Source organism: Macaca nemestrina, chromosome 1 (assembly GCF_043159975.1).
Source record: "Macaca nemestrina isolate mMacNem1 chromosome 1, mMacNem.hap1, whole genome shotgun sequence".
Classification (NCBI taxonomy): Eukaryota; Metazoa; Chordata; class Mammalia; order Primates; family Cercopithecidae; genus Macaca; species Macaca nemestrina.
Genome location: NC_092125.1, coordinates 20,640,749 through 20,654,706, shown reverse-complemented (window position 1 = coordinate 20,654,706; position 13,958 = coordinate 20,640,749). Strand labels below are relative to the sequence as shown.

The 13,958-nt window shown below is 50.1% G+C and overlaps 4 non-coding genes across 4 annotated transcripts; all 4 read right to left on the bottom strand.

Annotated features, from left to right (window-relative positions):
- Positions 1–984: 984 nt before the first annotated feature.
- On the bottom strand, positions 985–1,103 carry LOC139360547 (5S ribosomal RNA). The gene has a single exon (XR_011618022.1). It is a non-coding gene; the product is annotated as a 5S ribosomal RNA (ribosomal RNA).
- Positions 1,104–3,913: 2,810 nt separating this feature from the next.
- LOC139360543 (5S ribosomal RNA) lies at positions 3,914–4,032 on the bottom strand. The gene has a single exon (XR_011618010.1). It is a non-coding gene; the product is annotated as a 5S ribosomal RNA (ribosomal RNA).
- Positions 4,033–8,447: 4,415 nt separating this feature from the next.
- On the bottom strand, positions 8,448–8,566 carry LOC139360540 (5S ribosomal RNA). Its single transcript, XR_011617998.1, has one exon. It is a non-coding gene; the product is annotated as a 5S ribosomal RNA (ribosomal RNA).
- A 2,804-nt stretch (positions 8,567–11,370) lies between these two features.
- LOC139360533 (5S ribosomal RNA) lies at positions 11,371–11,489 on the bottom strand. Its single transcript, XR_011617981.1, has one exon. It is a non-coding gene; the product is annotated as a 5S ribosomal RNA (ribosomal RNA).
- Positions 11,490–13,958: the final 2,469 nt, after the last annotated feature.

Below are 13,958 nucleotides of genomic sequence, written 5' to 3'. Positions count from 1 at the left end.
GGCAGGAGAATGGCGTGAACCCGGGAGGCGGAGCTTGCAGTGGGCCCAGATCTTGCCACTGCACTCCAGGTTGGGTGACAGAGTGAGACTCCGTCTGGAAGAAAAAGGAAAGAAAGAAAGAAACCAAGTAGGAAAGAAAGAAAGAAAGAAAGAAAGAAAGAAAGAAAGAAAGAAAGAAAGAAAGAAAGAAAGAAAGAAAGAAAGAAAGAAAGAAAGAAAGAAAGAAAGAAAAGAAAGAAAGAAAGAGAGAGAGAAAGAGAGAGAGAGAAAGAAAGAGAGAGAAAGAAAGAGAGAGAAAGAAAGAAGGGAAAGATAGTAAGGGAAGAAAAAGAAAAGAATGAAAGTAAGAAGGAAAGAAAGAAAGGAAGAAAGAGGCAAAGACCGAAGAAAGAATGAAAGAAAGAAAGAAAGAGAAAGGAAGAAAGTGAGAAAGAAAGAAAAGCAAGAGAAAAGGAAAGAACGAAATAAAGAAAGAGAAAGAGAAAGAAAGAGACAGAGAGATAGGAGAAAGAAAGAAAGAAGGAAAGAAAAGAAAAGAGAAAGAAAGAAAACAAAGATAGCAAAGGAAGAAAAAGAAAAGAAGGAAAGAAAGAGAGAAAGAGTGAGAAAGAGAGAGAGAGAGAAAGAAGGAAAGAAAGAAAGAAAACAAAGAGAAAGAAAGAAGGAAGGAAAGAAAGAAAGAAAGAGTGATAGAGAGATAGAGAGGAAGGAAGAAAGGAAGGAAGGAAGAAAGAAAGAGAAAGAGAGAGAGACAAAGAAAGAAAGGAAAGATAGCAAGGGGAGAAACAGAAAAGAATGAAAGTAAGAAGGAAAGCACAAGAGAGAGAAAGAGCGAGATAGAAAGAGGGAGAGAGAGAAAGAAAGAAGGAAAGAAAGAAAGAAAGGAAAGAAAGAGAGAAAGAAGGAAAGAAAGAAAGAAGAGTGAGTGAGAGAAGGGAAGAAAGGAAGGTAGAAAAGAAAGAAAGAGAAGAAAGCAAGCCAAAAAGCCTACAGCACCCGGTATTCCCAGGCGGTCTCCCATCCAAGTACTAACCAGGCCCGACCCTGCTTAGCTTCCGAGATCAGACGAGATCGGGCGCGTTCAGGGTGGTATGGCCGTAGACGCCGGCAGAGGCGCCTGGCTGCCCCAAGAGCCCGGCCCAGCCATGCCCGCCGGCTTCCAGCCCGCACCGCCAGCCCGGGGTCGTCGTGCTCGGATCGGGATCCCGGAGCCTCTTCGCCTGCTGCCTCTCCCGGCTGCCGAGCTCCCGAGCTTCCACCACGTCGGGCCCGCTCGGAACAGGGAGTGCTCCGAGGCGTCGGGGCCCAGGGCCCACGATCCTGGGACCCCGGCGGGTCCTCCGCCCTGTCGTGGAGGTATTCTTTTGGATCCCTGGCCGCTGGGGAGCTCCTGCGAGGCCCCCTCTTGGCCCACACCCCCAGAGGCGTCAGGGCTGGCCAAGGGCGAACAGCCGGCCCAGCCGCGCCTGGCCTTTTTCTCACAACGCCCCCACCACGGTGGCTTGTCCCGACCAAGACCCGGCCGGTGGGCAAGAGGGCGTGGGGGCTGGGGTGTTGGGGGATGGCCCTGCTTTGCCCCGGGCTGGCACTAGAGCCGGCAGCCTGATCCCCGGCGAGAGGGGCTGAGAGAAACCCAGAAACACCCCACCACCACCAGCAGCAAATCCACAGCCCCACACACAGACACACCCGGGCGCTCGCGCGCGGGAACCCACACACGCGCGCGCGCTCAGACACAGACACAGACACACACACACACACACACACACACACACACACACATACGTGCACACACAAACGGCTTGAAGGAGAGCAAGGAAGAGATAGATGGAGAGATTGAAACCGAGGGAGGGAGAGAGACAGCGATCGAGAGAGACAGGGGAGGTGGAGAGGGAAAGAGACAGAGAGGCAGAGATAGAGAGAGGGACAGAGAGAGCGAGAAAGACAGACAGAGAGGGAGAGACAGAGGAAAGGCGACAGAAATAGCGCGAGGTGCAGGGGCAAACCCAGAAGAGAGAGGGGCAGGGAGCTAGAGAGCGAGAGCGATAGAGCCTTGGAGAGGGAGCGCCCTGCTCCCGTAGGCAGGGCCCTTTTGAGCAGGCCGGGATAGGGTGGAGGGGGCTTGGGCTGGGCCAGAACAGGGTGGCCAGGCCGTCCATGCGAGAGGAGCAACGGAGCGCTGAGACGGGTTTTGTCTTGGATTAATTGCTTGCTTTGGGGGTGGGTTTCGTAGGCTCCTTCCTGTGTTGGCACCTCCCTGTGCTCTTGGTGCGGTGCGGTGGGCCCCTTGATTTGCAGAGTGCGCCCGCCCTTTTGGCGGGAGCCGTGGCACCGGGCGTGCCCACGGGGCCCGAGGCCTGGGTCTCTGGCGTGTCCTCGGGACTGGAGTTTACGCGAAGTTGGTGGCAATGGGAATCCGGGTGCACAGGGACTGTTTTCCTGGTTGCTGGCGAAGCAATGTCCTTCCCCCGGATAAAGCAGCCCCTGCGTTCTGGAGCGGAGGTCTCGGCTGGCGTCTGTGGCACCCGCTGGCCCTGCCCGCCCCTTCCCCCGGTTTGGAAGGTTGCGGCGGCGCCCGCCCGGTGAATGGATTGAATCGCCTGTGCGTTCCGGGAGCGGGAAGGCGCCGGGAACGGCAGGGAACCCGCGCCTGCGCCTTTGGGGTCCGGCCTCCTGCCCTCCAGGGCTGGAGCCGGGCTCCTGGCCGGGCGGCGGCGAGGCGCAAGCGGTGGGATGCTGCTGCCCGGTGGTGCTTTGGTGGCGGACCCCCAGGAGGAGGTCCCCGGCTGCGGCGGGGGTGTAGGCGGGCGACAAGGGGGGAGCAGAGTCCGGGGAGGTTGGGAAGCATGGCGATAGTAGGGGCAAGGGAGGGAGAGGGGAAGCCACAAAAGCCTACAGCAGGCCGGGCGCGGTGGATCACGCCTGTAATGCCAGCACTTTGGGAGGCCGAGGCGGGTGGATCACGAGGTCAGGAGATCCAGACCAGCCTGGCTAACACGGTGAAACCCCGTCTCCACTAAAACTACAAAACATGAGCCGGGCGTGGTGGCGGGCGCCTGTAGTCCCAGCTGCTTGGGAGGCTGAGGCAGGAGAATGGCGTGAACCCGGGAGGCGGAGCTTGCAGTGAGCCGAGATCTTGCCACTGCACTCCAGGCTGGGTGACAGCGAGACTCCGTCTGGAAGAAAAAGGAAAGACAGAAAGAAAGAAGGAAAGAAAGAAAGAAGGAAGGAAAGAAAGAAAGAAGGAAGGAAAGAAAGAAGGAAGGAAAGAAAGAAAGAAAGAAAGGAGCAAAAAGAGAAGAAAGAAAGAAAGAAAGAAAGAAAGAAAGAAAGAAAGAAAGAAAGAAAGAAAGAAAGAAAGAGAAAGGAAGAAAAGAAAGTGAGAAAGAAAAGCAAGAAACAAGGAAAGAATGAAATAAAGAAAGAGAGAGAAAGAAAGGGACAGAGAGATAGGAGAAAGAAAGAAAGAAGGAAAGAAAGAAAGAAGAAAGAACGAGAAGAAAGAAAAGGAAGATAGCAAGGGAAGAAAAAGAAAAGAATGAAAGAAGGAAAGAAAGAAAGAGCAAGCAAGAGAGAGGGAGAGAGAAAGAAAGAAGGAAAGAAAGGAGGAAGGATAGAAAGAAAGATAGGTAGAAAGAAAGAAAGAAGGAAAGACAGCAGAACGAAAGAAAGAAAGAGAGAGAGACAAAGAAAGAAAGGAAAGATAGCAAGGGAAGAAACAGAAAAGAATGAAAGTAAGAAGGAAAGCAAAAGAGAGAGAAAGAGCGAGATAGAGGGAGAGAGAGAAAAAAGGAAAGAAAGAAAGAAAGAAAGGAAAGAAAGAGAGAAAGAAGGAAAGAAAGAAAGAAGAGTGAGTGAGAGAAGGGAAGAAAGGAAGGTAGAAAAGAAAGAAAGAGAAGAAAGCAAGCCAAAAAGCCTACAGCACCCGGTATTCCCAGGCGGTCTCCCATCCAAGTACTAACCAGGCCCGACCCTGCTTAGCTTCCGAGATCAGACGAGATCGGGCGCGTTCAGGGTGGTATGGCCGTAGACGCCGGCAGAGGCGCCTGGCTGCCCCAAGAGCCCGGCCCAGCCATGCCCGCCGGCTTCCAGCCCGCACCGCCAGCCCGGGGTCGTCGTGCTCGGATCGGGATCCCGGAGCCTCTTCGCCTGCTGCCTCTCCCGGCTGCCGAGCTCCCGAGCTTCCACCACGTCGGGCCCGCTCGGAACAGGGAGTGCTCCGAGGCGTCAGGGCCCACAGCCCACGATCCTGGGACCCCGTCGGGTCCTCCGCGCTGTCGCGCAGGTATTCTTTGGGATCCCTGCCGCTCAGGAATCCTGCGAGGCCCCCTCTTGCCCCCTCACCCAGAGTCGTCGAGGCTGGCGAAGGGCGAACAGCGTATTATCAAATGTCTTCTCTGACCACAACAAAATCGAGTTAAAAATCAATAATACAAGGAAAACTGATAAACTGACCTGTTTTCTTTTTGGAAAGTAAAGAACACACTGCTATGGTCTGAATGTCCCCCAAAATTTATATGCTGAAATTTATTTGCCAATATGATAGTATTAAGAGGTGGGCACTGGCCTGGGGTGGTGGCTAACGCTGTCATCCCAGCACTTTGGAAGGGAAAGGCAGTCAGATTGTTCGAGCCCAGGAGTTCAAGACCAGCCAGGGCAAAATGGCAAAACTTGTCTCTAGAATAAACACCAAATTCGGTGGGCGTGGTGGTGCAGGCCTGTAGTCCCAGCTACTCAGGAGGCTGAAGCAGGAGGACTGGTTGAGCCTGGGAGGTCAAGGCTGCAGTGAGCCATGATCAGGCTACAGGCTACTGCACTGCCGTAGGGGCAATACAATGAGACCCTGTCTCAAAAAAAAAAAAAGGGTAAAAAGGTGGATTCTTTAGGAGGCGATTATCTCATGAGGGTAGAAGTCCTTATGGATGAAATTAGAGCCCTTAGAAAAGGACTTGAGTGGGTTCATTCCCTCCGTCTCCTCCGTGTGGGGACACAATGTTCTTCCCCTCTGAAAGATGAAGCAACGTTGTGTCATCTTGGAAGGAGAGACTGGGCCCTCCTTAGACACTGAATGGGCTGATGACTTGACCTTGGACACCCCAGCCTTGAGAACTGAGAGAAATAAATGTCTCTTTTTAATAAATTATCCAGTCTCAGGTATTTGAAGAGATTCAGATATTTTCTTAAACAACCAATGGGTTAAAGAAGAAACCACAAGAGAAATCAGAAAATACAGTTGGGTGTCAGTATCCACAGGGGATTGGTTCCAGGACCCCATAAGTAGGCCAAAATCCACACAGAGTCAAGTCTTGCAGTTGGCCCTGTAAAACCTGGGCATTAAAAAAGTTAGGCCGCTGTATCCTCAGGGTTTGCGCTCTGTGAAGACTGTATTTTCAATCTGCCTTTGGTTACAGATGCAGAATTAATGAAATCAGAGGACCTACTGTACTTATTGAAAACAATTCCTGTATAAGTGCACCCTTGCAGTTCAAACCCATGTTGTTCAAGGCTCAGCTGTACTCAGAAATGAATGAAAATGAAAACACAGCATAGCCAAACTTTGGGATGCAGTGAAAGCAGTGCTAACAGGGAAATTTATAGTGTGAAATGCTTACATGAAAAAAACCTAAAGAAAGCCAGGCGTCGCGGTTAATGCCTGTAATCCCAGCACTTTGGGAGGCTGAGGTGAGCCAATCACCTGAGGTCAGGAGTTCGAGACTAGCCTGAACAACAGGGAGAAACCCTGTCTCTGCTGAAAATACAAAATTAGCCGGTTGTGGTGGCAGGCGCCTGTAATCCCAGCGACTTGGGAGGCTGAAGCAAGAGAATTGCTTAAACCTGGGAGGCAGAGGTTGCAGTGAGCCGAGATCGCACCATTGCACTCCAGCCTGGCCAACAAGAGCGAGACTCCCTCTCAAAAGGAAACAAAACAAAAAACACCCAAAGGACCTCAAATTAGCACTCTAAATTTACACTTTAGGCACTAGAAAAGAACAAATTAAACCCTAGGAAGGAAAGAAAGAAAGATTAATTCAGAAATAAATAAAACAGAAAATACAAAAATGGAGAAAATCAACAAAACTGAAAGTTGGTTTTTTAAAAGATAAAATTGACAAACTTTATGGAGTGACTAAGAAAAAAAGAGAGAATACTCAAATTACTAAAATCAGAAATGGAAGTGGGGACATTACTATTGGATCCAGTCAAAATGAAAACGATTGGCAGGGTGAAGTGGCTCACACCTATAATCCCAGCACTTTGGGAGGCCGAGGCATGCAGATCACTTGAGGTTAGGAGTTCAAGACTAACCTGGCCAACATGGTGAAACCATCTCTACTAAAAATACAAAAAAAAAATAGCCGGGTGTGGTGGTAGGCCCCTGTAATCCCAGCTACTCGGGAGGTTCAGGCAGGTGAATCACTTTAGCTCAGGAGTTCAAGACCAGCCTGGGAGACATGGTCAAACCCGGTCTCTACAAAAAAAAAAAAAAAAAAAAAAAAAAAAAAAAGATAAAAAGGAAAGAAAAAAAATAAATTAAAGAAAGAAAGAAAGAAAGAAAGAAAGAAAGAAAGAAAGAAGAAAATTCAGCCCATCTTGATGGCAAAAGCCTGTTGTCCCAGCTACTGAGGAGGCTGAGGTAGGAGGATCGCTTGAACCTGGGAGGTGGAGGTTGTAATGAGCCTAGATCACACCACTGCACTCTAGCCTGGGTGACAGATGAGATCCTGTCTCAAAGAAATAAATGAATAGGATTGTAAGAGAGTGCTAAGAACAATTGTACACCAACATATTGGATAACTTGGATGAAATGGACAAATTCCTAGGAACATGAACCCTACCAAGACTAAATCACAAAGAAAGTGAAAATCTGAATAGACGAGTAACTAGTAAGGAGACTGAATCAGTAACCCAATATCTCCTGCCAAAAAAAAAAAAAAAAAAAAAAAAAAAAAAAAAAAAAAAAAAGCCTTGGACTTGACTTCTCTATCAAATATTTAGAGAACGAATAGTAATCCTTGTTAATCCTGCCAAAACCTTGAAGAGGAGGGAGTATTCCCTAACTCATTCTATGAGGCTACAATTGCCCTGATACCAAAGCAAGACAAAGATTTTACAAGAGAAAACTGTAGAATAATATCCCATATGAAGATCGATGCCTAAAACTCCTCACCATATCCTAAGACTGTGAGGTGAAATTCATCACAGAAAAGGAAAGCCAAGCAGAAGCCTAAAACTATACCCCTAGTCTGACCGGGCGCTGGTGACTCACGCCTGTAATCCTAGCACTTTGGGTATCCTAGCACTTTGGGAAAGTGGGTGGATCGCCTGAAGTTGGGAGTTCCAGACCAAGACCAAGCTAACCAACATGGAGAAACCCCGTCTCTACTAAAAATACAAAATTAGCCAGGTGTGGTGGTGCATGCCTGTAATCCCAGCTACTCAGGAGGCTGAGGCAGGAGAATGGCGTGAACCCGGGAGGCGGAGCTTGCAGTGGGCCCAGATCTTGCCACTGCACTCCAGGTTGGGTGACAGAGTGAGACTCCGTCTGGAAGAAAAAGGAAAGAAAGAAAGAAACCAAGTAGGAAAGAAAGAAAGAAAGAAAGAAAGAAAGAAAGAAAGAAAGAAAGAAAGAAAGAAAGAAAGAAAGAAAGAAAGAAAGAAAGAAAGAAAGAAAGAAAGAAAGAAAGAAAGAAAAGAAAGAAAGAAAGAAAGAGAGAGAAAGAGAGAGAGAGAAAGAAAGAGAGAGAAAGAAAGAGAGAGAAAGAAAGAAGGGAAAGATAGTAAGGGAAGAAAAAGAAAAGAATGAAAGTAAGAAGGAAAGAAAGAAAGGAAGAAAGAGGCAAAGACCGAAGAAAGAATGAAAGAAAGAAAGAAAGAGAAAGGAAGAAAGTGAGAAAGAAAGAAAAGCAAGAGAAAAGGAAAGAACGAAATAAAGAAAGAGAAAGAGAAAGAAAGAGACAGAGAGATAGGAGAAAGAAAGAAAGAAGGAAAGAAAAGAAAAGAGAAAGAAAGAAAACAAAGATAGCAAAGGAAGAAAAAGAAAAGAAGGAAAGAAAGAGAGAAAGAGTGAGAAAGAGAGAGAGAGAGAAAGAAGGAAAGAAAGAAAGAAAACAAAGAGAAAGAAAGAAGGAAGGAAAGAAAGAAAGAAAGAGTGATAGAGAGATAGAGAGGAAGGAAGAAAGGAAGGAAGGAAGAAAGAAAGAGAAAGAGAGAGAGACAAAGAAAGAAAGGAAAGATAGCAAGGGGAGAAACAGAAAAGAATGAAAGTAAGAAGGAAAGCACAAGAGAGAGAAAGAGCGAGATAGAAAGAGGGAGAGAGAGAAAGAAAGAAGGAAAGAAAGAAAGAAAGGAAAGAAAGAGAGAAAGAAGGAAAGAAAGAAAGAAGAGTGAGTGAGAGAAGGGAAGAAAGGAAGGTAGAAAAGAAAGAAAGAGAAGAAAGCAAGCCAAAAAGCCTACAGCACCCGGTATTCCCAGGCGGTCTCCCATCCAAGTACTAACCAGGCCCGACCCTGCTTAGCTTCCGAGATCAGACGAGATCGGGCGCGTTCAGGGTGGTATGGCCGTAGACGCCGGCAGAGGCGCCTGGCTGCCCCAAGAGCCCGGCCCAGCCATGCCCGCCGGCTTCCAGCCCGCACCGCCAGCCCGGGGTCGTCGTGCTCGGATCGGGATCCCGGAGCCTCTTCGCCTGCTGCCTCTCCCGGCTGCCGAGCTCCCGAGCTTCCACCACGTCGGGCCCGCTCGGAACAGGGAGTGCTCCGAGGCGTCGGGGCCCAGGGCCCACGATCCTGGGACCCCGGCGGGTCCTCCGCCCTGTCGTGGAGGTATTCTTTTGGATCCCTGGCCGCTGGGGAGCTCCTGCGAGGCCCCCTCTTGGCCCACACCCCCAGAGGCGTCAGGGCTGGCCAAGGGCGAACAGCCGGCCCAGCCGCGCCTGGCCTTTTTCTCACAACGCCCCCACCACGGTGGCTTGTCCCGACCAAGACCCGGCCGGTGGGCAAGAGGGCGTGGGGGCTGGGGTGTTGGGGGATGGCCCTGCTTTGCCCCGGGCTGGCACTAGAGCCGGCAGCCTGATCCCCGGCGAGAGGGGCTGAGAGAAACCCAGAAACACCCCACCACCACCAGCAGCAAATCCACAGCCCCACACACAGACACACCCGGGCGCTCGCGCGCGGGAACCCACACACGCGCGCGCGCTCAGACACAGACACAGACACACACACACACACACACACACACACACACACACACATACGTGCACACACAAACGGCTTGAAGGAGAGCAAGGAAGAGATAGATGGAGAGATTGAAACCGAGGGAGGGAGAGAGACAGCGATCGAGAGAGACAGGGGAGGTGGAGAGGGAAAGAGACAGAGAGGCAGAGATAGAGAGAGGGACAGAGAGAGCGAGAAAGACAGACAGAGAGGGAGAGACAGAGGAAAGGCGACAGAAATAGCGCGAGGTGCAGGGGCAAACCCAGAAGAGAGAGGGGCAGGGAGCTAGAGAGCGAGAGCGATAGAGCCTTGGAGAGGGAGCGCCCTGCTCCCGTAGGCAGGGCCCTTTTGAGCAGGCCGGGATAGGGTGGAGGGGGCTTGGGCTGGGCCAGAACAGGGTGGCCAGGCCGTCCATGCGAGAGGAGCAACGGAGCGCTGAGACGGGTTTTGTCTTGGATTAATTGCTTGCTTTGGGGGTGGGTTTCGTAGGCTCCTTCCTGTGTTGGCACCTCCCTGTGCTCTTGGTGCGGTGCGGTGGGCCCCTTGATTTGCAGAGTGCGCCCGCCCTTTTGGCGGGAGCCGTGGCACCGGGCGTGCCCACGGGGCCCGAGGCCTGGGTCTCTGGCGTGTCCTCGGGACTGGAGTTTACGCGAAGTTGGTGGCAATGGGAATCCGGGTGCACAGGGACTGTTTTCCTGGTTGCTGGCGAAGCAATGTCCTTCCCCCGGATAAAGCAGCCCCTGCGTTCTGGAGCGGAGGTCTCGGCTGGCGTCTGTGGCACCCGCTGGCCCTGCCCGCCCCTTCCCCCGGTTTGGAAGGTTGCGGCGGCGCCCGCCCGGTGAATGGATTGAATCGCCTGTGCGTTCCGGGAGCGGGAAGGCGCCGGGAACGGCAGGGAACCCGCGCCTGCGCCTTTGGGGTCCGGCCTCCTGCCCTCCAGGGCTGGAGCCGGGCTCCTGGCCGGGCGGCGGCGAGGCGCAAGCGGTGGGATGCTGCTGCCCGGTGGTGCTTTGGTGGCGGACCCCCAGGAGGAGGTCCCCGGCTGCGGCGGGGGTGTAGGCGGGCGACAAGGGGGGAGCAGAGTCCGGGGAGGTTGGGAAGCATGGCGATAGTAGGGGCAAGGGAGGGAGAGGGGAAGCCACAAAAGCCTACAGCAGGCCGGGCGCGGTGGATCACGCCTGTAATGCCAGCACTTTGGGAGGCCGAGGCGGGTGGATCACGAGGTCAGGAGATCCAGACCAGCCTGGCTAACACGGTGAAACCCCGTCTCCACTAAAACTACAAAACATGAGCCGGGCGTGGTGGCGGGCGCCTGTAGTCCCAGCTGCTTGGGAGGCTGAGGCAGGAGAATGGCGTGAACCCGGGAGGCGGAGCTTGCAGTGAGCCGAGATCTTGCCACTGCACTCCAGGCTGGGTGACAGCGAGACTCCGTCTGGAAGAAAAAGGAAAGACAGAAAGAAAGAAGGAAAGAAAGAAAGAAGGAAGGAAAGAAAGAAAGAAGGAAGGAAAGAAAGAAGGAAGGAAAGAAAGAAAGAAAGAAAGGAGCAAAAAGAGAAGAAAGAAAGAAAGAAAGAAAGAAAGAAAGAAAGAAAGAAAGAAAGAAAGAAAGAGAAAGGAAGAAAAGAAAGTGAGAAAGAAAAGCAAGAAACAAGGAAAGAATGAAATAAAGAAAGAGAGAGAAAGAAAGGGACAGAGAGATAGGAGAAAGAAAGAAAGAAGGAAAGAAAGAAAGAAGAAAGAACGAGAAGAAAGAAAAGGAAGATAGCAAGGGAAGAAAAAGAAAAGAATGAAAGAAGGAAAGAAAGAAAGAGCAAGCAAGAGAGAGGGAGAGAGAAAGAAAGAAGGAAAGAAAGGAGGAAGGATAGAAAGAAAGATAGGTAGAAAGAAAGAAAGAAGGAAAGACAGCAGAACGAAAGAAAGAAAGAGAGAGAGACAAAGAAAGAAAGGAAAGATAGCAAGGGAAGAAACAGAAAAGAATGAAAGTAAGAAGGAAAGCACAAGAGAGAGAAAGAGCGAGATAGAGGGAGAGAGAGAAAAAAGGAAAGAAAGAAAGAAAGAAAGGAAAGAAAGAGAGAAAGAAGGAAAGAAAGAAAGAAGAGTGAGTGAGAGAAGGGAAGAAAGGAAGGTAGAAAAGAAAGAAAGAGAAGAAAGCAAGCCAAAAAGCCTACAGCACCCGGTATTCCCAGGCGGTCTCCCATCCAAGTACTAACCAGGCCCGACCCTGCTTAGCTTCCGAGATCAGACGAGATCGGGCGCGTTCAGGGTGGTATGGCCGTAGACGCCGGCAGAGGCGCCTGGCTGCCCCAAGAGCCCGGCCCAGCCATGCCCGCCGGCTTCCAGCCCGCACCGCCAGCCCGGGGTCGTCGTGCTCGGATCGGGATCCCGGAGCCTCTTCGCCTGCTGCCTCTCCCGGCTGCCGAGCTCCCGAGCTTCCACCACGTCGGGCCCGCTCGGAACAGGGAGTGCTCCGAGGCGTCAGGGCCCACAGCCCACGATCCTGGGACCCCGTCGGGTCCTCCGCGCTGTCGCGCAGGTATTCTTTGGGATCCCTGCCGCTCAGGAATCCTGCGAGGCCCCCTCTTGCCCCCTCACCCAGAGTCGTCGAGGCTGGCGAAGGGCGAACAGCGTATTATCAAATGTCTTCTCTGACCACAACAAAATCGAGTTAAAAATCAATAATACAAGGAAAACTGATAAACTGACCTGTTTTCTTTTTGGAAAGTAAAGAACACACTGCTATGGTCTGAATGTCCCCCAAAATTTATATGCTGAAATTTATTTGCCAATATGATAGTATTAAGAGGTGGGCACTGGCCTGGGGTGGTGGCTAACGCTGTCATCCCAGCACTTTGGAAGGGAAAGGCAGTCAGATTGTTCGAGCCCAGGAGTTCAAGACCAGCCAGGGCAAAATGGCAAAACTTGTCTCTAGAATAAACACCAAATTCGGTGGGCGTGGTGGTGCAGGCCTGTAGTCCCAGCTACTCAGGAGGCTGAAGCAGGAGGACTGGTTGAGCCTGGGAGGTCAAGGCTGCAGTGAGCCATGATCAGGCTACAGGCTACTGCACTGCCGTAGGGGCAATACAATGAGACCCTGTCTCAAAAAAAAAAAAAGGGTAAAAAGGTGGATTCTTTAGGAGGCGATTATCTCATGAGGGTAGAAGTCCTTATGGATGAAATTAGAGCCCTTAGAAAAGGACTTGAGTGGGTTCATTCCCTCCGTCTCCTCCGTGTGGGGACACAATGTTCTTCCCCTCTGAAAGATGAAGCAACGTTGTGTCATCTTGGAAGGAGAGACTGGGCCCTCCTTAGACACTGAATGGGCTGATGACTTGACCTTGGACACCCCAGCCTTGAGAACTGAGAGAAATAAATGTCTCTTTTTAATAAATTATCCAGTCTCAGGTATTTGAAGAGATTCAGATATTTTCTTAAACAACCAATGGGTTAAAGAAGAAACCACAAGAGAAATCAGAAAATACAGTTGGGTGTCAGTATCCACAGGGGATTGGTTCCAGGACCCCATAAGTAGGCCAAAATCCACACAGAGTCAAGTCTTGCAGTTGGCCCTGTAAAACCTGGGCATTAAAAAAGTTAGGCCGCTGTATCCTCAGGGTTTGCGCTCTGTGAAGACTGTATTTTCAATCTGCCTTTGGTTACAGATGCAGAATTAATGAAATCAGGGGACCTACTGTACTTATTGAAAACAATTCCTGTATAAGTGCACCCTTGCAGTTCAAACCCATGTTGTTCAAGGCTCAGCTGTACTCAGAAATGAATGAAAATGAAAACACAGCATAGCCAAACTTTGGGATGCAGTGAAAGCAGTGCTAACAGGGAAATTTATAGTGTGAAATGCTTACATGAAAAAAACCTAAAGAAAGCCAGGCGTCGCGGTTAATGCCTGTAATCCCAGCACTTTGGGAGGCTGAGGTGAGCCAATCACCTGAGGTCAGGAGTTCGAGACTAGCCTGAACAACAGGGAGAAACCCTGTCTCTGCTGAAAATACAAAATTAGCCGGTTGTGGTGGCAGGCGCCTGTAATCCCAGCGACTTGGGAGGCTGAAGCAAGAGAATTGCTTAAACCTGGGAGGCAGAGGTTGCAGTGAGCCGAGATCGCACCATTGCACTCCAGCCTGGCCAACAAGAGCGAGACTCCCTCTCAAAAGGAAACAAAACAAAAAACACCCAAAGGACCTCAAATTAGCACTCTAAATTTACACTTTAGGCACTAGAAAAGAACAAATTAAACCCTAGGAAGGAAAGAAAGAAAGATTAATTCAGAAATAAATAAAACAGAAAATACAAAAATGGAGAAAATCAACAAAACTGAAAGTTGGTTTTTTAAAAGATAAAATTGACAAACTTTATGGAGTGACTAAGAAAAAAAGAGAGAATACTCAAATTACTAAAATCAGAAATGGAAGTGGGGACATTACTATTGGATCCAGTCAAAATGAAAACGATTGGCAGGGTGAAGTGGCTCACACCTATAATCCCAGCACTTTGGGAGGCCGAGGCATGCAGATCACTTGAGGTTAGGAGTTCAAGACTAACCTGGCCAACATGGTGAAACCATCTCTACTAAAAATACAAAAAAAAAAAGAGCCGGGTGTGGTGGTAGGCCCCTGTAATCCCAGCTACTCGGGAGGTTCAGGCAGGTGAATCACTTTAGCTCAGGAGTTCAAGACCAGCCTGGGAGACATGGTCAAACCCGGTCTCTACAAAAAAAAAAAAAAAAAAAAAAAAAAA